Here is a 19,214-nt window from a genome sequence, read left to right as displayed (position 1 = left end):
GTTTCAACCTGTATTTTACTCGTAATAAATAATATATATTAAATCTTTTCTCACCTTCACTATATGCATTAACATTCGAAAATATTTCTCAATGTTTCGTGACACATTAATATTCACTGTTTACCAATAAACTAGCTGTAGATCAATAGTGCTAATGGCTGCACTCTTTGATAGCTGAGCGGATAATTTAACATTTATATAGGACGAGAATTACAACGAAATAACACTCCAAAGAAGATCCCCTGCAATAACACGTAATCTCTGTTTCCAAATATCAGTTAGCAACATAACAATAGTTTAGTACAGTTTTTTACTGACGTCTTTGTTACGAGTAATCAATCACATCCTATCAGTACAACAGTTCGAACAAGAAGAAGAGACTTTTCTACAAAAATCATAGATAACGAAAGATTGAAATTTTCATTTTTTTTTTACATGGGTATTGTCTGAGATATAATTTTTTTACAAAATATTACATTATGTCGTTGACAATAATTATTTATTATTATATTAACGAAGAAGTCTCTTCCGTATCACGAGAATACGATCAAAGTTCAGTCACATTCCACATACAATGCTGCCGTGAATATTATTTTGAATAAAATACGGGCGGGGATATTACAATACGTAACTCTCTTGATGGTGTAATTTTTACAAAAGTTAGCGTAAACTGGCAGTCATTAACGTGACTTCTCTTCGTTCGCATTTTGCTACTAATCTGTAAAGGCGGGTGAGGGCACGATAGTTTCGGATATCGACTGAGCCCAAACAGAAGAAAAGCCGTGACTAGAGTTGCGAAAGATTCCGTGGAAACTTCAGCAGATACTTGTTTTTCGACAGATCAATAAATGATGAATTTAAACCTGCCTTTAGATTTTGAGTGCTGTGCTGACATACGTCTGAAGCATGCGTTACCACTGGTGTCACCCTCAGAGAAAGAGCTCTACGCCAGAGCTGCTACGATCATGGCTATGAATACGAAAAATATTAACAAAAATAAGACAGGGAACTGTAAGAAAGTCGACCATCTGTCGTAATTTAAAAGTACTATGGGCCAGGATGGGACGTGTGCTTTACGATAGCGGTGTGTAACAAATACACTACTCACGGACCACCTCAAAGCTTCATCCAACACAGAGTTTTGCCGAATTCATCACTACGTAAAGTGTCAGTACTCTTGGCGTATCAGTAAAGAGCATGCATGGAAATCAAGAGTTTGTGTCGTTGAATCTCAGTCGGACCACGGACTTTTCGGTCTTCCTTTTAATTTAGCCCTTACCTCTCAACCACGAGAGGAGTTGTCAGAAATGACACATAGTTCGCATTCCTCGTTAAACTGTAGGCCGTGTTTCCCCTGTTGGATAAATGGGGTGGGTAGGGACCCGCAAGTCGACGAAGTGGCGTCCACTTGAAAGACGTGCAGCAAATCATTCAGCCACGGTAAATTATGTTTTTATTATGGAGGACAGTGCACATAACCAAATGAACACTGAATCATGAACTTTCTCCTGTCCTCCCTGAAGCAATCAAGGATTTTGTTGTAGCTCAGAACAGAATTTTAGAATCACCCTTTTCATTTACATCTACATCTACGTGATTACTCTGCTATTCATAATAAAGTGCCTGGCAGAGGGTTCAATGAACCACCTTCAAGCTGTCTCTCTACCGTTCCACTCTCGAACGGCACGCCGGAAAAACGAGCACTTAATTTTTTTTTATGCGAGCCCTGATTTCTCTTATTTTATCGTAATGATCATTTCTCCCAACGAAGAAAGTCTTTTTTTTAATGATTGCCACTCCAATTCACGTATCATATCACCCTATTTCGGTATAATACAAAACGAGCTGCCCTTCTTTGTACTCTTTCGATGTCATCCGTCAGTCCCATCTGATGCGAATCCCACACCGCACGGCAATATTTCAGAATAGGGCGGACAAGAGTGGTGTAAGCAGTCTCTTTAGTAGACCTGTTGCACCTTCTAAGTGTTCTGCCAATAAATCCCAATATTTGATTTTCTCTACCCACAATATTATCTATGTGATCGTTCCATTTTAATTTATTTGTAATTGTAATCCCTAAGTATTTAATTGAATTTACAGCCTTCAGAGTTGTGTGACTTATCACGTAATCGAAATTTAGCTGATTTCTTTTAGTACTCATGTGAATAACTTCACACTTTTCCTTATTCATGGTCAATTGCCACTTTTCGCACCATACAGATATCTCATCTAAATCATTTTGCAAGACGTTTTGATCATCTGATGACTTTACAAGACGGTAAATGACAGCATCATCTGTAAATAATCTGAGACGGCTACTCAGATTGTCTCCTATGTCGTTAATATAGATCAGGAACAATAGAGGGCCTATAACACTTCCTTGGGGAACGCCGGATATTTCTTCTTTTTTACTCGAAGACTTTCCGTCTATTACTCCGTAAAACATATGCTTTAAAAGAAATCTATACTTGTTATAAACAGCGTTACAAGTTGACTCAAGTAATCAGTCACTTGTATAAATACAACGAACATTCACTTTAAGCACTGTTGTGGCCACAATAGCTTCAAGCTTTCGTCCAACCTACGATAACTCAATGCCGTTAAAGACATTTCGTTGTTTTGTCGAATGCTGCTGTCTTGCACCAAAAGTCTGCAACTACTCTGTTGTTTAAATCACATACTGAAATAGTGTACTTACTTCTATGACGTCTACATGCAGACTGAAGCGACGAGTGAAAATTTGTACCAAGGCTGGGACTCGAACCAGCGTATCCTGCTCACCAGGCAAATGTGCTATCTGCTACACCACTCCACCCTGGCACAGTGGCTTTGCGTAACTATATGGAGTACCCTATCACGTCTCCCTCCTTAATCCAGATTTCCATTCACGCCTCAGCCTACTTGGTATTTCCCATAAACTCTAACACCATTGCAGAGCCTCTCCAACTGTACTGGAATAGCACCTCAGCATCGAAAGAAAAGGGGATCCTGCCTGAAACCCAGGCATAGGTGTTTTATTCAATATTTTACAAAGACCGTTTCAAGTCTCAAACATCTACGATGTCTATATGCAGACTGAAGCGACGAATGAAAATTTGTACTAAGGCCGGGATCTCAAGCCAGGTATCCCGCTCACTGTGTGAATGCATTAATCGCGACACCACCTTCGCAGAGTGTCTTTGCACAACTGCACCAACTACCCTAATATGCCTCCCTCCTCAATCCAAATTCCTGTTCATGCCTCACCAATGCTGATCCAGTTTAGTGAGAATACCAAGTGGGCTGAGGCGCGAATGGGAATTTGGAATGAGGAGTTAGGTGTGCTAGGGAAGTCCGTGCAGTTATGCAAAGCCATTGGGCCAGCGCACCGTGGTGTAGTGGTTAGTGCATCTCTGTACCTGCCCAGTGAGCAGGAGACACAGGTTCGAATACTGGCCTTGGTACAAATTTTCATTCGTCGCTTCAGTCTTCATATAGACATCGTAGATATTTGAGACCTAAAAAAAATCTCTGTAACAAAATAATTTGATTTGTTAAAAAAAATTGTTCAGATGGCTCTAGGTACTATGGGACTTAACATCTGAGGTCATCAGTCCCCTATACTATTTATTTAATCGTATTGATAGGGCCTGCCGTTGGGCAGGCCGTTCACCGGGTGCCGGTCTTTCAATTTGACGCCACTTCGGCGACCTGCAGTCGATGAAGATGATAGGATGATGATGAGGACAGCACAACACCCAGTCCCTAAGCGGAGAAAATTCCCCGACCCAGCCGAGAATCGAAACTTTTTTTTTTGTAACAATATATATTTATTTAAAAAATTAACAACGATACATTTTTTAAAAATTCATTCTATTAATCTATTATATTCCTAGTGTTGGTTAACATTACTGTCATTTTATAGGTTTTCATTTGTATATTCTTTTCTTTTTCTTTTCTCTTATTGTTGTTCCTCGAATTCTTTTACATGGCCATTTGTCGTTTTTTTCTTTTTGGGGTGGGGGGGGGGGGGGTGGTAAAACATTGCAGGACAGGCATAATAATTTTTAATTAGCATCGACACATTGATTTTGAGTTTATATTTCTGTATGTCATGCACTTGCGATGCCACAGGCACATTGTGCATTCTGGTCTGATCTCTTCCTCTAGTTTGCACTGTTAGGTGGGACAGTATGAGGGAAACATCAGCATGATAGATGGAGCAGAAGTGGAAGAGAACCTTTTTACATGTACTACAGGTTATACATAAATTGAAGAAGAGAGAAAAATTATGTCACATTATATAAGAGAAGCAGAGAGGAAATTGTGAGTAAACAATATAAATTTTATATGGCACAAAGTAAAGAAATCATTCAAAAAAATTATGTGTAGTTGGCACTTTCCACTAGGTAATGCTTGTATCCTAGACAATATAGTACAAATAATGAAAAAAAACACTGTTATTACTACTGGGCATACTTTTGACACAGATTTGGCTGCGAGCATGACAGATGTTTGGTGAGAAGCACTTTGTATCACTGATTTCACTAAGAAGAAACAGTTTATGCTACTATACTTCACTATCTGAGGCGAGAGGAGAAAGCACTTTATCTTTTCTGTTGCACTTATTCACTATCACTGCACACGTTCCTCTTGTGGTGAGTGTGGGTAGGTGGCTGGTGGCGGTGCTGACTGGGGAGGACTCAGGCGATCGCTGTCTGTAGCGGAATCTGCAGGAAGTTTCTGAAGTCGTCGCGGTAGCGCCTGTGCTGCTGGGCCGTCTTGTTCTCCTCCCAGAGGTCCATCAGGAAGGCCAGCTGGTCGGTCTGCCTCCTCGCTACGATGGCGTGTGCCGTCATGGCGAGGATCCAGAGAGTCGCCAGTCGCTTGGGCCGTGGAAATGGGTTGCAGTCTGGGGCGGTGATTGCTTCCACTGTGATGCTTCCCGGCGCCGTTCTGTTGATGTGGGCCACCATCTGCTGGCACGCTTCACATATGTTGGTGGCATTCCCGCAGGTGAATCGGTGCTCCAGGGTGTCGGTCATGGCACATACGTCGCACTTGTCACTTGGGCCAGTCTTTGCTTGGTTGGTACCGTTCTGTTAACTATTTTGTACCATGTTTCCTTCGCATGTTTAGGCATACGTTTTCCGAGACGTTTCCCCATATTTGTTTCCAATTGTATTGCGGGATTTTGTGTTCAATTTTGTTTTTTGCTGGCTTCCCCCTGAGGGCCCCGGGCCCAGAAGGATTGACAATCCGTCACGCTGACCATTCAGCTACCGGGAGCCGACGTGTGCCGTAGACTTAGAACTAACTAACCTAAGGACATCACACACATCTATGCCCGAGGCAGGATTCGAACCTGCGACCGTAGCAGCAACGCGGTTCCGTACTGAAGCGCCTAGAACCGCTCGGTCACACCGGCCGGCGTCTGATTTGTACTTCCTTCAGTTGGAATCAAACCGCAGTGACAACATACGTATGGCTGACCGACCAAGATACGGTGACGAAAAATTGGTCCTCTGCCACGACTCGGACCTCCTCTGAAATACTGCGCAACCATATTTTCCTGCCACTGCAAAGTATGATGATGTATCAAAGCTATTAAGGAAGCTCATAAAGTGGTCTTCTATGAAGATATTGTCGCGGCTGGTGAGAGTGGCCGCTAGAGCGTTGTTTAGGCGGGACGAATGGTTGACGGATGGGCGCTCATTCGGCGGGCTGCGGCATCCGGGTAGCGGCAGCCGAACCGAGGGCCCACTACGTCACAGCAGGGAGACATAAAAGGCAGCGCCGGGAGACAGTGATTGGTGTGCTGACAGTCTGCCGCCCATCACAGGGCCGTCTTGCTGCTGAAGGAGACGTCTCACTTCATACTTCCCTACAATCGACTAGCCTCCAGTTTTGTGGAGCACGTTTCGGGCGCGGACCCTACAGGACATGGGGACAGTCCGCGAAACAAAGTGAAAGCGTTATACTCAGCGCACGTGTAAAGAAGGCAGCTTTCTCATTTTCTTTGGTCGTCAACTTCTGTCTGATCTGAAGCGCCCCACAACGAATCCCTCTTCGTCTTAAATCAGCGCTTGCAGTAAACTGACTCAGTTATTTGTTGGCTATCTTTCAGTGCCTTTCTTCCCCCACAGTTTTTACATCTACGTCCACATCTACATCACACTTCGCAAGCCACGTAATGGTGTGTGGCGGAGGGTACTTTCGGTTCCACTATCTGATCTTTCCAACCCTGTTCCACTCGCGAATAGTGCGTGGGAAGAATGACTGTAGGTAAGCCTCTGTATTGGCTCTAATTTCTCGAATTTTCTCATCGTGGTCAATACGCGAGATGTATGTGGGGGGAAGTAATATGTTGTCCGACTCCTGCTGAAAAGTGTTGTCCCGAAATTTCTGCAGTAAATCTCTCCATCATGCACAACGCCTCTCTTGCAACGTCTGCCAGTGGAACTTGTTTAGCTGGTCCGTAATGCTCTCTCGTCAGGTAAACGATCCCGTGAGGAAACGCGCCGCTCTTCGTTGTAACTATCTGAGTCCTGCCTGATATGGATCTCAGATAGATGAACAATACTCAAGAACCGGACGGACAAGCGCCTTATAAGCCAGTTCTTTCGTGGTAGAGCTACATTTCCTTAAGATTCTTCCGATGAATCTGAGTCTGTTGTCTGCTTTACCACTATCTGTTTTATATGGTCATTCGACTTAAGGTCACTCTGGATAGCTAAATCTAGATATTTTACGGCAGATGATGTCTGCAGCTGTTCGTCATCAATAGAGTAGCTGTATAGTAGTGGATTTCTTTTCCTATGTATGCGCAATATGTTACATTTGTTTACCGTCAGGGTCAACTACCACAGCCTGCACCATTCATCAATCTCTGCAGGTCGTTCTGCAAAATCTTACTATCTTCTGGCATTGCTAATTTGATATAGACAACTGCATCATCTGCGAACAGCCTTAAACAGCATCCAAAGCTTTCTACTAGGTCATTTATATATATTGTAAACAGCAACGGTTCTATCACACTTCCCTGTGGTACTCCGGATATTACCGTTACCTCTGTCGATTTAGTTCCGTTAAGAGCGACGTGTTGAGTTCTATCTGCAAATAAGTCTTGAATCCAATCGCAGGTCTGCTCCGATACTCCGTAAGCTCGTATTGTTTTCATTAAACTACAGCTCGGGACGGTGTCAAATGCCTTACTGAAATCGAGGAACACCGCATCAGTCTGAGCGCCGTTGTCCACTGCGTTGTGAATCTCATGGAGGAACAGATCGAGCTGAGTTTCGCAGAATCTCTGTTTGCGGAATGTTGATTTTTATAGAGGAGTTGTTCATTTTCCTAAAACGTCATAATTACTGAGCATAAAACATGTTCCATAATTCCACAATAGATTGACGTCAACGACATAGGTCTATAATTGTGTGGATCTATCTGACGGCCTTTCTTAAAACGGGAATGACCTGCGCCTTTTTTCCGGTCGTTAGGTACCTTTCGTTGCTCAAGCGGTCTACGATAAATTACTGCTAGACGGGGAGCAAGTTCTTTCGCATAATCTTTATAGAATCTTACAGGTTTTTCGTCTGGTCCTGAAGCCTTTCCACAACTAAACGATTGTAGCTGCTTTTCACTTCCGCGATCTTTTATCTCAATATCTGCCATTTCGATATTCGTACGAAGATTCAAAGGAGGAACAGTGTTATGATCTTCCGTGGTGAAACAACTTCGAAAGACCGAATGCAGGATTTCGGGCTTCTCTCTGTTATCTTCCGTTTCGGCGCCAGTGTGGTCTCTGAGAGAATGAATAGATGATTTTGACCGTCTTATTGGTTTTACATACGACCAAAATCTCTTACGATTTTAACTCAGGTCGGTTGACAACGTCTTACTCGCAAAATCATTTAACGCCTCTCTCATTGCTCTCCTTAGGCTCATTTTCGCTTCGTTTAGCTTTTGTTTGTCAGCCAGAATTTTACTTCTCTTGAATCTGAGATGAAGTACTCTTTGTTTACGTAGCGCTTTTCTAACACCATGGTGGATCTTTCCCATCCCTTAAAACCTTACTCGGAACACACTTATCCAGGGCGTACTGAACGATACCATTAAATTTTTTTCCCTTTGTTCTCCACATTTTCGTCCTCATCGTCGAATATTTTATGCTGAGATATTCCGGAATTTGTATCCTGTCACCCTTGCTGAGCAAGCATGTCTTCCTACCTTTCTTAACATTCTTTGTAGCTGCCTCTAGTACAATGGAAGTTATTCCTTGATGTCGCAACGAATGTCATGCCATCTTCCTGTCAACGTTTTGCACAGATTCCTCACCTCGCCAGTTCTACGGAAGTCCTCATCTTATACCTTCACCTGATTTTCAACATCCTCCTCAAATGCTCCGGTCCTGTTCTTTCCCGTGTTTGTCGCAGGTCCATCATTCCACTTCCATACAATGCTGTTCTCCAACGTACATCCACAGAAATTTCTTCTTATTGTGATAATAATTATATTACGACTAGCGAACCCAGAAATGCTTCGCATTTACTAAAAAAACAGTGGGAATTTGATATACGTCTTGTAAGAGGTCCATGACTAAGGAATTTGTTGCTAGCGCACTCGAGCAGGTGTAATTTCAATGGATTGCTCACGCGCTGCCTGCGATATGTAAGCTATAAGAGAGTCTCAGACCAAAGAGCAGCGTTGGCTGGAGTAGGAACTGTGTGGCAGTAGAAATAAGTAGTAGCGAGCAGTCTGTTGTTTGGAGTTGGCTGGGCCGGTCGTGGGGAGCGATGGCGGTGCCTGAGCGATGTAGTATAAGGTAAAAGCAGCCTCGCGCATATGTACTATTGTTGTATCAAGTCCCATGTAAAAGTTTTTAAAAAAAATCTCTTATTAATAATCTTTCTTAAAAAAATTTACTTTTGATAATCATTCATCTCAATTTAAAGAATTTACTAATTTCTCCAATTCATGGTCATCCCGTTTATTGTAAAGAAAAATCAGTTGTTTCCTTTTATACATGACAAATCTATCGGCCAGCATTGCACTGGGCTGTGCCAGATATATAGGAGCATATATATATGCGTTATCCGGCGACCTTATTGAGGTAAGAATTTTCAATTTATTCAGTATGATCTTTCAGGGCCATGACGCAGCACTGCTGACGTCCAAAATTTACCAGTTTAAATTCACAGTCAATTATTGAAAGATTATAAGTGAGCCACAATTTTATTGAGAGGTTAGTCACGTTATTATTGTGAGGTTACGGAATAATAAACTATTGGTAGGTTACGAAATTTATCTGTTGGGTAGCTACACTGAATGTGAATTACATAATTAAATTTTTTTTACTGTTGGGAGGTTATTATATTTTTTTGTAGGGAGGTTACAGTCACCTTCTGCTCCCTCTCTCAGCCCATCTCCTCCCCCTTTCTCTCTCTGTGTCCACTTCCTCCTCTTCCCATGCCTCTCCACCTTCTCCTTACCCATCTCCTTCTTTCCCCTCTCTATTTCCATTTCCTCCCCCCCCCCCCCCCACCTCCTCACCCTCCCACCCTGTCCATGCATCTTAAATTTCTCAATCTCTTTGTCCTAGAACCTTGTTTTTTTGTTACTGCCAACGAGGCGTTGATTGGGAACTGAAGACGCATAAAATAAATACGTAAATGGTCATTGGTATACAGGGTATGCGAAAACTCTCCTGCTGCTGGTCTGTGAACTGAGCGAGGTAGCGCACCAATTAGCACACTGGACTCGTACTCGGGAGGACGGCGGAGTTCAGATTCAAGCCCTGCAGTCCTGAGCGGTTCTAGGCGCTTCAGTCTGGAACCGCGCGACCACTGCGGTCACAAGTTCGAATCCTGCTTCGGGCATGGATATGTATGATGCCCTTAGGTTGGTTAGGTTCAAGTAGTTCTAAGTTCTAGGGGACCGATGATCTCAGATGTTAAGTGCCGTAGTGCTCAGAGCCATGTGAACCATTCTTTTGAAACTACGTGTGACAGGATAATAATAATGATACTTTTGGATTCATGTGAACGAAGTCAGTATAAAACAAGTGTCATAATGAAAAAAGAAAACTCACTGTTTACTGTGATAATTAGTTTCGTGTGAGCTGTCTACCTTTAGAATCATATTAAGTACAGGGGTAGCAGACGACTGAGAAAAAAAAGTGGGAAAATTCAACTACTTTATTCTTGATGAAGGTTTCTTGGGTCTCCAGCCGGGTGGTAGCGTTGATATCTCGCGACGTTTCGGGAAGTGTCATACTACCAATCTTCTGGCCAGAAGATGGATAGTACGACACTCCCCGAAACGTCGCGAGATATGAACGCTACCACCCGGCTGGAGAACCGAGAAACCCACATCAATAGTTTACGCAGGGAAAGCCTACAGTCACATATACTTTATTCTTAACTACGCTGTCTAACTCATCCACAAATCTAACCTAGCTTCACACAGTTCCTCCGCTTCCCCCCCCCCTCCCCCTCCTCTCTCTCTCTCTCTATCTATCTATCTCTATCTATCTATCTATCTCTGTCGCTCTCTGTCTCTCATTCCACCTTAATACTCGACCTTGTAACAAAATGAAATGCGGCAGTGTCGAAGCAAATATGAGGACCCCATTGCGGAGACAGAGCCCTGAGGCGGCGGACAGGGACGGCACGGAGACCCGAGTAGCGGCCGAACGTTGTGAGGGGGCTCTGTCGCCCATTGTGTTGTGTCGGCTGGTGCGTGTTGGACACGTGTAGCAGCGGCTGCTGTGCCCGCAGCGCCGGTCAGCCATTGGTTGGTTGGTTGGTTGGTTTTGGGGAAGGAGACCAGACAGCGTGGTCATCGGTCTCATCGGATTAGGGAAGGATGGGGAAGGAAGTCGGCCGTGCCCTTTCAGAGGAACCATCCCGGCATTTGCCTGGAGTGATTTAGGGAAATCACGGAAAACCTAAATCAGGATGGCCGGACGCGGGATTGAACCGTCGTCCTCCCGAATGCGAGTCCAGTGTCTAACCACTGCGCCACCTCGCTCGGTGTCAGCCATTGTTTGCTCGCTCCTGTGTATACAGCGGCGCAGCGCTATCAGGACGCACTTTCGCGGAGGCTCTCGCCAGTCCTCGCAGCCTTCTCTCTGCCTTTAAAGAATCTCATTCCGTCGGTTACAGCGCACTACTTCATGTTCATCTAAACCTGTCTGACCCTTAAATGTCATCATGCAAATATTTATGCAAAATAAGCAAAACTTTCTCAGTATTTTTAACTTCTCGACGAAGTGATATGTTTACCTGGTAAAAACGATGTTACTGAGTTACTTGCACTGAAGAAAGGAAGGAAGCAGAGTTGCCAGTCCGGCCTCGTTACCTGCGTGTGTAGCGTGGCGGACTGCCCGCCCAGGACGCTCGTTTTCTTCTCTTCTGGTCGGCGTACTGTGTTGTCCTTACCTTGGTCAAACTTTTAAAAAAAGTGGAGTTGTTCTGTTAGCTGTTAATCAGAAAAAAAAACTGGTTTCACCAAATTCGGGTCTTCATTATAGTTCTCCCGAGGAAAGGATTATAAAACAATAAGTCACAATCTCAGCTGTGTCCTATCATATCTCGTGTAGGATTTAATTATTTTGGCCCGCACCTCGTGGTCGTGCGGTAGCGTTCTCGCTTCCCACGCCCGGGTTCCCGGGTTCGATTCCCGGCGGGGTCAGGGATTTTCTCTGCCTCGTGATGGCTGGGTGTTGTGTGCTGTCCTTAGGTTAGTTAGGTTTAAGTAGTTCTAAGTTCTAGGGGACTTATGACCACAGCAGTTGAGTCCCATAGTGCTCAGAGCCATTTGAACCATTTAATTATTTTGTCTAACTCTGGCTCCAATTATCAAAAGATCCATCTTCACACGAGTGCCATAACGTTACTGTTTAAGACTACGTCTTACACTGTTACGTCCGCAGCTCGTGGTCTCGCAGTAGCGTTGTCACTTCCCGAGCATGGGGTCGGGGTTCGATTCCCGGCGGGGTCAGGGATTTTCACCTGCCTCGAGATGACTGGGTATCGTCGTCGTCGTCGTCGTCATCATCATCCCAATTACGGTCGGAGGAAGGCAATGGCAAAACATCTCCGCTAGGACCTTGCCTAGTACGGCGATGCGGGTCTCCCGCATGGTCCCCTACGCTCTGTCAAGCAGTATGGGACCCCATCATCATGTTGTTACAGTAGTGGCGGTAAAACAGATTTTAATGTGTTTTCAATTGGAAAAAATCTACTGTAAATGAGTTGATAAAATAATTTTTATTTTCAGATACAATCACTTACCCTGTCAGATCAAAAAGTTTCGAGACTGAATTAATTTAAAAAAATAGAGGAAAGTTAATTGTTCACATAATTTTTGCACAGTGGTAGGAGGGAGTGCCATGAAGAACATACTAAACACATCAAAAAAAGTTTTGCATCACCCCAGTTCCCAGAACTCCTGAAGATAGACGTTGACTGTGGATATTGTATCACAGACACAGTCCCTTTGACTGTTCAGAGATGTCACTAAACCCACCCAAAGATGTAAACAATCTTGCATCAGCAGCGCCTATTAGACGGAAGGGGTCCAACAGCCGATCAGTTCCAGTCATTCCATAAGGAAGGAGGTACACAGCTCATGTTGTCTGTAGTGCAAATGATGCCTAGACGGTGAATACCGCGGTTCGATCGCGTCCGCATTGTTACTTTGTGCCAGGAAGGGATCTCAACAAGGGAAGTATCCAGGCGTCTCGGACTGAACCAAGGCGATGTTGGGCGAATATGGAGGAGATACAGAGAGACCGGAACTGTCGTTGGTATGCCTCGCTCAGGCCGCCCAAGGGCTACTACTGCAGTGGATGACCGCCATCTACGGATTATGGCTCGGAGGAACCCTTACAGAAACGCCACCATGTTGAATGATGCTTTTCGTGAAGCCACAGGACGTCGTTTTACGACTAAAACTGTGCGCAATGGGTTGCATGACGCGCAACTTCACTCCCAACGTCCATGGCGAGATCCATCTTTGCAACCACGACACCATGCAGCGCGGTACGGATGGGCCCAACAACATACCGAATGGACTGCTCAGGATTGGCATCACGTTCTCTTCACCGATGAGTGTCGCATATGCCTCCAACCAGAAAATCGTCGGAGACGTGTTTGGAGGTAATTCGGTCAGCCAGACCGACATAGACACACCGTTAACGAGTGCAGCAAGGTGGAGGTTTCCTGGTGTTTTGATGTGACATTGTGTGTGACCGACGTACGACGCTGGTGGTCATGGAAGCCATAACAGCTGTACGATACGTGATTGCCATTCCCCGACCGGTAGTACAACCATATCAGCAGCATATTGGCGAGGCATTCGTCTTCATGGACGACAATTCGCGCCCCCATCGTGCACATCTTGTGAATGACTTCCTTCAGGATAACGATACCGCTCGACTAGAGTGGCCAGCATGTTGTCCAGACATAAACCCTATCGAACAAGTCTGTGATAGATTGAAAAGACCTGTTTATGGACGACGTGATCCACCAACCACTCTGCGGGATCTACGATGAATCGCCGTTGAGGAGTGGGACAATCTGGACCAACAATGCCTTGATGAACTTGTGGATAGTATGCCACGACGAATAAAGTCATGCATTAGTGCAAGAGGACGTGCTACTGGGTATTAGAGGTACCGGTGTGTACAGCAATCTGGACCACCACCTCTGAAGGTCTCGCTGTATGGTGGTACAAAATGCAACGTATTGTTTTCATGAGAAATAAAAAGGGCGGAAATGATGTTTATGTAGATCTCTATTCCAATTTTCTGTACTGGTTCCGAAATTCTCGGAACCGAAGTGATGCAAAACATTTTTTGATATGAGTAGAAATCCTGACCGGTAGGGTCTGTATGCGGGAGTGGGTGTGCGTTTGAGGATCACTTTTGTACGTTTTCCTTGAATAACTCGAAAATCGTGACCTCCAGCGAAAACTAATCCCACTACAAAATTTAACTACGTTAAATATTCTACAAAAAGACCCAGGTCTTTCTTCTGTAGAACTAACAGTTTTCGAGTAGCGAGTTATAGAATATGAAAACCTCGTACATGGTTTTTGAAAGCCATATAAAACAATGAGGGTTGCATAAAACGACAGCGCTAGGGGCAACTGAATCACCATGACTAAACACCCCAGCCTAAGAACACAACGTGGAACGCTCGTACAATCAGGGGCGAATTTAGCTGTTTGCCGTCCCTCATTTCAACGTAAATGTACCATCAAGTAACTTACATCCGTACATAAGTGATTACTACGACTACTGCTGCCCATAATAATACGAGGGTGTGTCAAACGAAAACCTTAAATTTGTAATAACAAATTGAAATTTCTCGCCGTTATCCTGTAAGTTGGTAAGCGTGCTACAAACAGAGAGCAGAATGGCCCTTAGGTGGCAGCATAGTGCACGTGCACATTTACCGTAACAGTATCAGTATAAAGATGCCCGCCCCACTTGCGACTTGCACCCGGGGAAGAACAGCGTTCTGTTATTCGGTTTTTGCGTAGTGAAGGTGTGAAACCTACTGAAATTCATCGACGAATGAAGGTTCAGTACGGTGATGCATGTTTGTCACAGCAGTAAGTCTACGAATGGATTAGGAAGTTCGCAAATGGTGTGACTTCAGTGGAAGATGCTCCTCGTTCTGGTCAGGCACAACGAGTTGTGACTCCACAGAACATTGCAGCAGTTGAAGCCATAGTGAAGGAAAACCGCCGAGTGACACTGAATGACATTGCAGCATGTTTACAGATTAGTCATGGGTCAGCACACCACACTGTGTATGATGTACTCCAGTTTCACAAAGTGTCTGCAAGATGGGTGCCACGGCAGCTGACTCCTGAAATCAGAGAACGACGTGTTTTGCTTGTGAAGAACTTCTTCGGCGCTTTGAACGACAAGGTGATGGCTTCCTTGCAAGAATCATTACTGGGGACGAAACCTGGGTTCATTTCCACCAACCGGAAACGAAGAGAGCGAGCAAGGAATGGCGCCATTTCTCATCACCAAAACCAAAGAAGTTTCGAACAGAACGATCAGCAGGGACGGTTATGCTGACTCTCTTTTGGGACGAAAAAGGCGTCATTTTGGAGCATTACATGCCTATAGGGACCACTGTCATGAGGCATCATTCACAGATCTCCTAAGAAATCATCTGCGACCTGAAGTCAAATCAAAGCGACGTGGATTGCTGTCAGCGGGTGTCCTTTTGCAACATGACAATGCAAGGCCGCACACTGCCCATACAACAGTTGCTTCAATCACAGACCTGCATTTTGAGTGTCTTCCTCATCCACCATACTCACCAGACTTTGCCCCAAGGGCCTAAGTGATTTCCATATGTTTGGACCACTCAAAGACGCAATGGGAGGAAAGACAATGGGAGGAAAGAAGTTTAGTTCTGATGAAGAGGTACGCTACGCGGTGCATGAGTGGTTGCGCGGACTACCAAAAGAATTTTTTTCTAAAGGAATTTATACACTTTGTGTAGTGGACTGACAAGGCAGCCAGTCCACAGTGACGGGTAACCGAAAGGCACGCGTACACACACGCCGACTGGCGTTAAGTCTGAAACAGGATACGTGATGAAAGCTATAAAGAAAAGAAAGGAGCTTCTCGTATACTTAACTTTAATTCATTGTGGTACATTTCTCTTGATAATACAAGTGAGACTCTCTCCAGATATGGTTAATGGCGCCTTGCTAGGTCGTAGCCATGGACTTAGCTGAAGGCTATTCTAACTGTCTCTCGGCAAATGAAAGGCTTCGTACGTGTAGTCGCTAGCAATGTCGTCCGTACAACTGGGGCGAGTGCTAGTCCGTCTCTCTAGACCTGCCGTGTGGTGGCGCTCGGTCTACGATCACACAGTGGCGACACGCGGGTCCGACATGTACTAATGGACCGCGGCCGATTTAAAGCTACCACCTAGCAAGTGTGGTGTCTAGCGGTGACACCACACTTTGTAAGCGCTGAAGGACTTGCATTTAGCGTGGGGGAAATTACGTTGGAAAGTGATACAGCTTTGTACCACTTCTGCACAATAAATAATATTTTAAAAAATATTTAAGGTTTTCATTTGACTCACCCTCGTAATAACAATAATAAATACATGCACTGAAGCCACCACACACGTTTCAGGGAAAGCTGCTTATGGCGTGCTTTCTTCGTAGCAAATTCGTCGATTACATTTTTAAAGTCTATTCCAGAGGCAATCAGCCTTTTACACTTACCGCCCACTTTTTGCATCTGTGTTAGTAGTAAACTTTTTTAACAGCCCACCGGTTCCTCAGTAATCTATGAAGTAGGGAAGTCACTTTACTAAATTTATAAAAAAATGTTACAGCAAGTTACAACATATAATAATTACTTACCTATTACTTGATGGCAGTATTTTATGAAAGCCTGATAAACATATTTTTAAAACTGCTATCAGCCACCAGGAAAGCTGGAACGTCCAGTAGTTGGCGGCATGGACTACCACTGTTCTAGTCCATCTTTCGACAAATAACTTATAACAAAAAATAGCTGATCCACGAGTGTAATATAGGGGGTGAAGTCTAATACTGTGGAAAAATATTTAGCTACCTTCACTTCATCCGCAATATACTTCACCACCCCTTCGCCCAGAACTGATCTGAAAAGGATATGATGTACTCCATTTTCCTTTGTTTACATAAACTTCTTTATGTTTACCTAGAAAAGGATCGAATTCTGCTACTAGCGCCAGTCCCATCTCGATGTATTGACGCAAATCCATAGTCGTGACCGCTGAAAGATAGGCCTTGTATGGGAAAGTTTTGGACCACATCAGCAACTCGTTTTAGCAGGTTTCTCCAGTATTTTACTTCTGTCTGAAGCTGAGATGTTATCTTCTTATTTATTCTCCTAGCTGTGTTCCTCTAGCTTTTCAGATCCACCCGCATTTCTTATGTGCGGCTGAATCTTCATGAGCAGTTACTCGCGACTTGCCGTTTCTCCAGTCATTAACTCCCTCATTATGTTTCGCAAACTCTGATGTTCCATTAAACAATAAAAATAAGACAAAATACACTACCTTGCTTTGTGAGTATAGTACTAATAGTCTTTGTTGTTTCCCACTTTTTCTTGTGGTTCTGAAAAACAAACTTTTACTTTAATACTTCAGAAAGTATATTGCCTACATGTATTATTGAAATCACAATCCATATTCTTTGCCACATTATCTCGTTTAGCGATATGATCGCGAAGGAATTCATGTATTATCTAGCCGGCACGGTCGTCAGAATGTGCTCACTGTTATCATTCCCTGAGTCAACTGAAGTGATTGTTTTCGCGTCATTATTGTTGTTTCTATTATCGGAAACGCCTGACTGAGAAAAACCACACGCTGCGCCATTTTCGATACTGTTCACCACACTTCTCTGTTGAACTGTGGTGTTTCTAGACCCGAGCCCTAGCTGGAACTATGGAAGTAGCTGGCTGTGTTTGATTTTGTAAATGGCGCATAGATTTGTGCACTCTTTCTCGCAGTTTCTTAACTTTCGCGAGCTTCCAGTACAGAGCACCACATACACTTCTCCTACTGTCATTTTAATTATTACTAAAATATAAATCGCAAATAAACATAAACAAATGTAGTCCTCATAGTTTCAAATTTAAAGGAACTGCCAACCAAATGGCCGGCTGTTCGAACTACTAGTGGTATCTTCTTTGAATTTGAAGTTTCAATGTGCATTATTGAGTGTCGACACTGGCTGCTGCTACGACTGTTAGTGACATCTCCCGTCAAAAAGCTTAACAGCGAGCAACGAGGTCTGCCTTCTGTGAGTTATGCCCGCATTTTCTTTTCAAAAGCCGTGAATGAAATTTTTTCAAAAAACGGTAACATCGTATAAGCCACCCCTTAAAATCCGGCGCTCCCTTAAAATCCACCGCCTAGACAGCTCCCTAGTCCGCCTATACCAAAATACGCCTCTGCGTACAACCATGTGAAACTACTACTTCGAGATACTCAGCTCTGGCGTCACAATGGTTTCAACCTCAGTTACGTCATCACATTAATGATCTTTCATGTGAACATCTGCACTGCGTCGTTTTGTATTACTTTCGTGGACTATTATACATATTTCCATTCTAAAAAACATCCTGGAGGATGTCTTGAGCACTTGATGTCGAGATGTATGTCCACTGCTATTTGCAACACAACAACTATTACATAGTTATTACGGTCTCCCGTCAACTATTTTACGCTACCTGCCAATAACTGACAGGCCGAATCCACATCTGTTGTTTACAGTTGTTGGTTTAAGTTAACGTCATTTGTACGCCAGTAGTAAAATGAGTCTCAGAACGTTTTGGATGGACAGGTTTTAGATTTGCAGGTACGACTGTCTCAGTCATCTTCTCATGAATGTGCTCACAGAAGGACCATCCACAACCGTGAAACGAAAACCTCAAATGTCCTGTGCAGCACATTCATCTTAATGTGACCATTTGAGATAATCGAAACCGTAGTCATCATCATCATCATTATCATCATCTGTAAAGGAGAGCCGACCGGTGTGGCCGAGCGGTTCTAGACGCTTCAGTCTGGAACCGCGCTGCCGCTACGGTCGCAGGTTCGAATCCTGCCTCGGGCATGGATGTGTGTGATGTCCTTAGGTTAGTTAGGTTTAAGTAGTTCTAAGTCTAGGGGACTGATGACCTCCGATGTTAAGTCGCATAGTGCTTGTAGCCATTTGAACCATTTTTTGTAAAGGAGACCGCACATAAGACACCAGTGCTATCTGTTCTTGAATACTAATAGAGTGTTTTGGACCAGCACCACGTCAGATTAAAGGAAGACATAGAAGCACTTCAGAGTGCACAGAGAGTGCTAGACGTGTTACCGGTAGGTTCGAACAACACACAAGTGTCAGGGAGATGCTTCGGGAACTCAAATGGGAATCCTTGGAGGGAAGACGCCGTTCTTTTCGAGGAACACTTTTGAGAAAATTTAGAGAACCGGCATTAGTCGCTGACTGCAGAACGATTCTACCGCCGCCAACACACATTTTGCGTAAGGACCACGAAGTTAAAATAAAGGAAATGAGGGCTCATACGGAGGCATTCAGACAGCCGTTTCTCTCTCGCTCTGTTTGCGTCTGGAACAGGAAAGGAAATGACCAGTAGTCGTGCAGGGTATCGTCAGTCACGCGCCATACGGTGCCTTGCG

This window comes from Schistocerca nitens, chromosome 9, assembly GCF_023898315.1.
Source record: "Schistocerca nitens isolate TAMUIC-IGC-003100 chromosome 9, iqSchNite1.1, whole genome shotgun sequence".
NCBI lineage: Eukaryota > Metazoa > Arthropoda > Insecta > Orthoptera > Acrididae > Schistocerca > Schistocerca nitens.
The sequence above is the reverse complement of the archived record's forward strand: the minus strand, read 5'-3'. Positions refer to the sequence as shown.